Source organism: Mangifera indica, chromosome 20 (assembly GCF_011075055.1).
Source record: "Mangifera indica cultivar Alphonso chromosome 20, CATAS_Mindica_2.1, whole genome shotgun sequence".
Classification (NCBI taxonomy): domain Eukaryota; kingdom Viridiplantae; phylum Streptophyta; class Magnoliopsida; order Sapindales; family Anacardiaceae; genus Mangifera; species Mangifera indica.
Genome location: NC_058156.1, coordinates 5,381,565 through 5,389,540, shown reverse-complemented (window position 1 = coordinate 5,389,540; position 7,976 = coordinate 5,381,565).

The window sequence follows — 7,976 nt, the reverse complement described above, 5'->3', positions numbered from 1 at the left end:
AACATATTCACATAACATGCATATAAACATAGATGAAAGGAAGGAGATCTTTGGTTACCAAAGCTTCCAAGGTGTTTATTCTTCTTTTCTTTCCTTACTCTTCTTTCAAACTCTTCAAATCATCCACTTTCTTTCTAAAAATGAAGAAAACAAGTAGGTAAGGGCTGGCTGCTGGAGTTTTTACGGGAGAAGATGGAAATTCTTGAAGTTTCCTTCTTTTGTCTTCTTTTTCTCTTTTTTATATAAAGCCTTATCTCTTTATCTTTTTCTCTTTGTCTTTTTCCTTTTCTTTTTTGACTTTTTTTTTTTTGTATTTATATATATATATATATATATATATATATATATATATATATATAAAGCACACTCATACATATATATATTTAAAATGGGAAAAATCTCAAAACAGTATCAAAAGACATAATTACCCCTGGAATATACCTAAGGGTATTACAGAGGGGCAAATTAAAATTTATCCATCTTAAGGTTTTTTTACGTGTAGAATTCGAATTTGATATCTATTTTTTTGAATAAGGCCTCTATGTATAGAATTGAATCATTTATAATATAAAAATGATATAAATTTAATATAATTGTAATTTAATTTTGATACAGGAGCTGGACAAAACAAAAAAAAGGATGAAGGCGAGGATGAAATGCGATTTCTTTCTAAAAAACACTTTAAGACTCAAGTTACTACACGTGGATATAGAGATGTGGGGGTTATGATCAAAAAAATATTAATAGAGAGGCAATTACAAATTTTTCGATGTACCTGTTTCAGACATTTCTTAGACTTAAAGGATAGTCAATTTAGTGGGGTTCTAATACATTCTTTCATCCTTCGAGCAGTAAATAAGGTGACCTCAAGAGAAGAGTTATGGTTTCGAGTTAATGATGTCAATATAAGATTCAGTCCGTATGAGTTTGCCATTATGACAGACTTTCGATTCAGTCATATGGTAGATATTGACATCTATATTCCATCGAAGGTCACAGATCAGATCCTTCAAACATATTTTCACAGGTGTAAGTTAGTTACATATGTTGATCTAAGTCATGTTTTCTAGTAGAGGTCATGGGAGGAGGACGACACTGATGCAGTAAAGTTAGCTCTATTGTTTTATCTTCACATAGGATTATTAGAGAGTGATTTGAGGAAAAAATTTTCCCAAAAGATATTACAATTAGCTAATCATCTTGATGGGTTCAATGCATACCCATGGGGAGTACGAGTGTGGCAGATGACATATCACTCTATATGTGATAATATCTCTCAAATTTCTGTAGATTTTGGCCAGAAAAAGAAGAAGGAAAACCAACTTAAACAGTATAGGATCATAGGATTTTCATTAGCGTTTCAGGTAGTTATAGTATTTATTAATTTAAAAAAAAATTTCTATTTAAAATAAAATTAATTTAATAAGATTGTAAACATATGCAATAATCGATTTATGTTGATATTACAGTTTTGGATATATAAGACGTTGGACTTACTATATCGATGGGTAGATATGTCGTCGGTTATAGGAGCCACCCAGACATTGAGATGGCACACAAAAGACATTCCGGGATGGGATTCTATGTCAACTATCTTCACTAGAGATGCAGTAAGTACTAATTTGTTAAATATTAACATATGTATAATGTATAACAATAAAATGCACTGAAAAAAAATATTTTGTAGGATGATGTTAATTTTTCACTAGTTTTATCTCCGGTTGAGAAAGATATAGAATGGTATGAGGATATCGTCCGATACATAGGGATGTCGGATAGTCGATCTTCTTCATCAACATCACATTTGTCGTCTTCAGAAGATGCATCATCGAGGCCTCCTGACGTTAGTTCTCCAATCGTTGCTCCTCTTCCTATTGAGGCTTCTGTTCAACCTCCTTCCACTTAGCCTTGTCTGATCAGTGACTCTATTGCAACCCTTATCGAGGAGCACTTATCACCAGAGCCCGTGCCTATGCCCCTACCATTGAGCACATGTCAGATGATCCTCCTATCAGTGGACCAAATTTCTCTATTAATTAATTTGATGCTACATTGGCTCGATGGGAAAATCTTATCTTAGATCAGCTCACTAGTTTGGAGGCTAAAATGGAGGATAAGTTTAGTTAGATTGAGGATAGGATGACTCTTATAGAGGATAGACTGAGTCGTATAGAGAAACGATGACTCGTAGGGATGAGAGACGATCTCATCACCATGCAGATATTGTCCTATAAGTAAAAAAAGTTAATAATTTACTAGATTTTCATTTATTTATATATGTAATCATATAAATCTTATAGTAGTTGTATATGTTGTTACAATCTTCTCGTGACGATGGTGACAGACTATTGACAGGAGGTCTGACATTTTTGTCTCCACCTGTTGTCGATGTGAGTACTAACTGCTTCGAGTATATTAGGAATGATACTTTAGAAATACCTTTTATCTTTTATTAACTTGTGAATGTTGAAATTATTAGAACGTCAGTTGTTTGATGAGGGACTATCCCGAGAAAATCCTATATTGACTTTTGATATGGGCAATGACATATCATCGCATGAGGTCTTTCTAATGACACCTTCTATGATGGTTCAGGTAATTATAACGTCTTTTATAAATGTTATATCTGAATTCATCAGTCATTGATTGAGTACCTATTAACGAGTTTTCATCGACATTGTCACAAAGGCCTAATGATTCTGAGGTTGTACCAATAGGAGATACAAAGATGACGTCAATGACAAAAGTAGATGTATGTTCACCATCGATTATACATCTGTTAATCCCGATATATATAACTAGTCGATGAATCAATATTAATTGCTACTACTATTACAGAATGTTGGCGATGATGGATCACCTCACACAGCTTCTCCATCGACACCTTCTGTGATGATTCCGATAAGTATAACATTGATATACAATATTATGGATGTATCACACATTCAATTTTTCATTTTCTCTAAACTCGTTACTATCGATATTGTGACAATAGCCTAATGTTTTTGAGACTACATCGATAAGGGATCCAGAGATGAGTTTGGCTCCAAAACTATATGTATGTATACTATCGAGTGTACCATTATACTATTATGATATTGTGATTTTTTGTTAACTCATTACTGTCGATATTGTGATAATGTCCCGGTGTTGAGGAGCCTACATCGAGGGTAGATCCCATTGTGACTTATGTTTCGACATTAGAGGTAAGTATATTGTTCATTATATACTTTATAATTTTTGTTAACGGGGTGTGATTTACTAATATGAAATGTTAATGTTGTCAAAAGATATCGTCGACGATGATGGATCACCACATAAAGATGTTCCAGTATCGCTTTGGGAGGAGGTTGAGGTGAACTATCGGAATACCCATCGTTAATTGTTACTTTTGTTAATATCAATTATCATTTACCCTTGCTCTGTTGTTACAATAAAATCTCCATTTGGTCTATCTTAACACTCCAAGCAAAGGAAAATAGGTGATCGATATTGTCTCCCAAGATAATGAGGTCACAGATGATGTTGTAAGCTCCCTGCACTTGAGGACCTAGTGTAGGTAATTAAATTTTCAAAAGATTTAATAAGTACGATTGAAATAATTTATTATTCATCTAGTGAATTCGTGTATTTGACTACAGTCGATCTCGAAAGATAATTTAGTCGATATAACTTCACTTGTGGATTCTCTGGCTATGACTCTAACATTATAGAAGGTATTATAAAGTTTAAATTTTCAAAAATTTTAATAAGAACGATTGAAATAATTTATTATTCATTTTAACTCACATATTATTTGTTTTGGTGTAGTATTTTTGCACACTTCATGGTAGGATTGTCAAGAAGGGGCTACTCATTCGTAGCCCATACACAAATCCCTTGAAACTGTAGAGCCAATGAATGAGACTGATTGTGTAGTTATCGATAACCGAGCGGGAGGAAATTTTCAAGAAATAGTATGCAGAGCTGAATCTTTTTTAGAAACATCATGTATACGACATAGGTGAAAGGACCAAAATTACATTTTTGGATACACTTATGGATGCATCCGGATGGTTGTTTGACGAGGTGAGTTCACTTGATTAATTAATTTTTAAGAATTACCTTAGAAGATCGTTTTGGGGCATGATAACATTATATTTTCTATTTTTTTAGCATGTAGATTCATTTTTAGAATTATTATGCCGATGACAGTATAATGATACTACGAATGTTCGTCAGAACTGGATGACAGTTTTGAGTTGCTTTGTTGGATACATCCCTCATGAGTATGCTGTATGGATGACAGATTAGTATAACTACCAGTTCCTTCTACTCTTTACATGCATGGTGGATGCAGATTATCCACCTGAGTTACATTTGCAACCTTGGGGTGTGATCGATGAGGTTAGTATTCGAATCTTAAGTATTTTTCCAGGAATACTGAATTAAGGTCTAATATATATATTATATCAATGTGTATAGGTTTATATCCCGATAAACTTCAATAATACGCATTGGGTAGCAGGGGTGTTGAATTTGAGGGAATGGAATATTACAGTGTATGACTCCTTATAGAGTTTTACTGTTGATCGGGAGCTATTTAGGTGAAAGATGTTGGGATATACGTCAATGATACCACATTCGCTAGCTGCGACATCATTTTGGTCTCACACGGGTCAGAGTTCACACGACAATCCATTTGCATTGCATAGGGTGGTGGATATACTACAGTAGACACCCTATCAAGTGTTGTGGTATGTTCATGTTACGATACATTGAGTGCTTGACACTTCGCCAATCGTTATCTTTTGAGAGGAAGGACTCGGTATCCCTACGCACACGTTTAGGCACGTAACTATTTTTCTAGAATATTGATTGACGATTATATTATATTTCATTTGTATATGTATATATGGTTATTTATTTATATATATATGTATATCTATATATTGATTCATTTATACGCATTTCTCTTTTATATAATTACCATAAGCGAAAAGTATAATGAATAAAAAACGAATGAAAAAGATAACATATTACAATCAGCAACTGTCTATTTTACAATCACAAACATTATAGTTTTAGGGGAAAGTATAATAACAACCTGCATGTTAAAATTAACTAGTACAATTACAAGTGCATTTATCTTTCATCCTTTTTTTTTTTCCTAAACTTGATAGTATCGAACTAAGTATTGGAATAGGACTCTTGCAATTCTATCTTGTATGTCTAGGTTTGTGACATCGGTTACAAATAAGTTGTTCAATAATCTTTCCTTATAAAGGACGTCTGTTTTTATTTGTTGAATGACCTACACGATGACGATGCACGAATGGAGGGTGGATAACATTTGTCTCCTTTGGATAGATCCACTCTGATTGATCTCCTAATGGATTGACCACCTCCACATAGATTGTACGATAAAAAACAGTGTTGTAGTATGGATGCACCCATTGAATGCAGATGGTGAGCTTTATATATTTAGCTACAGCAATAACATGCATACAAGGAATTTGTGATAGTTAAAATTTTCTACAAGTACATGTTCGCTCCGTCAGGTCACCTAGGGCATTATATTGGCCACTACCAAGAACTTGGTATCATTCAGATGTTGTAGGACCCAGCTCCAAGTTTGAAAACTTTCGCACATATTTGGCAATCTTTTCTTCAACCCAAGACATTACTGGGCTAGTACAAGTATCTACAAATGGAATTAATACAAATAGAAAAGGTAAGTAATCAAGTATAAGTTTACTTACACATATTTATAACATGTTATTTATTGAATATGAACTTACTTGCATGATTTCTTCTTTCATAAAACTATTACTGCAATGTACCTTTAATGAACTCGATTAGTATCATAATAGGTAAACCTCGAACGTGTTTCACAAGGGCATTAAATGACTTAGCAATATTGGTAGTCATTACATTATATCTATGTCCTAGAAAATATGACTGTACCCACGATCGAAACCTACCTCACATAGGTATGCAACTGCGTCAGGGTACATATAGGCCAATGACTTCATTACCTCTCAAAATTCATACTTTGTGTATGTCTTAACTACTTTCTAATACATCTATGCGACTTTTGCATTCTTCTTGTACTTGGATCGCATGTTACAATGGAAGTGATGACAACAATAACTGTGGTACACACTAAGGAATATACTGACATATCGATCTGAAATGATGGCTAAATGAGGTACCTCACCAAAACAATCCTCAACTTTGTTAAAAACTAACACCATGTGTGATGGTCTTCCTTAGGACCGATGTCAAAAGTAAGTGGATATATCTGATTATTCTCATCCAATGCAATAGTGATAAATAGTTGACCCAAATATCTACCCTTTAAGAAGGCAGCGTCAATACAAAAATTGGTCGAATATGTTGTTGGAATGTATGGATACTGGAACCGATTGCCATGTAAAAGTATTTAAATCGATCCTGCTCATCCATTAGTGTACGTGTCACAGTTCCCAGATTGCAACGTACTAAATTGTAGCAATACTTTGACAGCAACATAAACGACTCTTCTAGTGTCCCCCTCAATGATTGAAGTGCCTAATTTCTCGCTCGCCATGCTTGTGCGTATGATATATCAATTTTATATCAGTCAGCGATATCCACAATGATCTTTTTTGGTCGATAAACATGATCAACTATTATAAATTTGGTCTTTAAAATTTGTCCTAAAGCTCAGGCACCTACTTACCTATATTGAGGTAATATCTGGTCTTTGGAACATGTGTGACAGCTATCCAAATGATGCAATTCAAAACTATCACTTTCTTCCACCCTAACTGCCTATGCACTCCACTTACATTCTTCATTACAACATTTAACCACCCATCTACGCATGTCTGATTTGTTCACTGAAAATTGATATCCCTTTTGAAGCGTATCTTGATATATCGCATCAATAACATGTTGTTTACTTGAAAATAATGTACCAACTTTTGGAGAATCACTATCGGTCGAAACTTTTGAGTTTCTAGATGTAGATGGTTGATCAGGAAAAGGTGGTAACCAATAAAATGCATCAGTATGAACATTCTTACCATCAGGATTTATTTTCAGAAAACTACTTGTACCTCTGATATATTTATTAACGTAGGTTTTCTCTTCAACCTCTGATTCCTTGATTGAAATATCAAGTACAACTTTTCCATCAAATTCACCCTACTCTGGAAATTTTTCTTTGTAGCCATTAAGAAATTCTTCTGCATAATACAATGCATCAACATTAACATCATTTATATACTCAAAATCTTCCTCTAAAAATTCTTGTTTTGGATTGATCCCGATATTTTGAATCTCTTTTATACCAATAGTTTGATTTTTTGGATAACTACTTGGCTCACCACCTTGTAAATCCCCATCTACTTGTTGAGTCTCATAACTATCATCATTAATTGTAGATATAACAAAAACTAAAACACATTCTTTGAAGAGGTTAGATGGACCGTTAAGAACCTCAACATCTTCATCATTCGAAATTTCTATGGGAATGTCGTCGTCAAGATGGTTTGGTTTCATGCTTAATTGAATTTTAAATATCCTTCTATCTATATTACACTTGTCGCTCGCTATTTGGATTAATTCTTCGAATGATGTGTGTTCTGGAATTTTAATCAACTTCTTATTACCTCCAACATATTTTATAACATTGTCACGTTTTTCTATCCATTTCCCCCTTATCTAATTGGAACATATCCAACCATTTAAATTAATCCTACAATAAAATATATAATCAACATAAATAATATGATTGAAAATACTATTTATAGATTTCTATTGCACAATCATACCTATTCCATAATTCAATTATATATTGTGACTATTTAAATATTTTGATTAATGTTATACTAATTTGTGAAAATATCACTTTACCTTTATATTGTATAATATCATGTTTTCCCAAATATTATCTAACATATCTCTAACACCCTTCAATATAAAATATCATTTTACTCTCTAATATTATC